Source organism: Penaeus monodon, chromosome 15 (genome assembly GCF_015228065.2).
Source record: "Penaeus monodon isolate SGIC_2016 chromosome 15, NSTDA_Pmon_1, whole genome shotgun sequence".
Classification (NCBI taxonomy): Eukaryota; Metazoa; Arthropoda; class Malacostraca; order Decapoda; family Penaeidae; genus Penaeus; species Penaeus monodon.
In genome coordinates this window covers 6,718,733-6,719,137 of record NC_051400.1, presented here as the reverse complement: position 1 = coordinate 6,719,137, position 405 = coordinate 6,718,733, and the positions used below count along the sequence as shown (strand labels likewise).

The window sequence follows — 405 nt, the reverse complement described above, 5'->3', positions numbered from 1 at the left end:
AGAAAAAATAAGAGAGAAAAAAATCAGGCAGTCCTGTGTACTTTTCTTTCTCATATGTTATTTACATGTGAGCTTTAGATCATTGTCATTTTCTCCCCTTCTATCAATAAACATTAACATTCTATCTATAAACATTAAATAATAACATCGTATGAGTTTAAATCATTGTCATTTTCTCCCATCTTTATCAATTCGCTCATCTATTTATTAGTTCTTTCGCTCTCCTGTCTTCAAGTAACTCTTTGTTCAGGTTCAGCAGGTTATATTACTTTGTCTGGTCTCGCTCCCTGACTTCATAAAGCATTGAACGTCACAGTTGTCTGTTTCAAAGCCCTTTCTCTTGTATTCTCTACCAAGAATTTATCGTGCTCTATCCCAAGGCCAGGAGCTGAACCTGTCATATAA

The 405-nt window shown here is 34.8% G+C and overlaps 1 protein-coding gene across 1 annotated transcript in view; it reads left to right on the top strand.

The window, feature by feature from the left end:
- LOC119581716 overlaps positions 1-405 on the top strand; it is a gene marked incomplete in the record, with an annotated part of 132,029 nt that overhangs the window by 74,453 nt on the left and 57,171 nt on the right.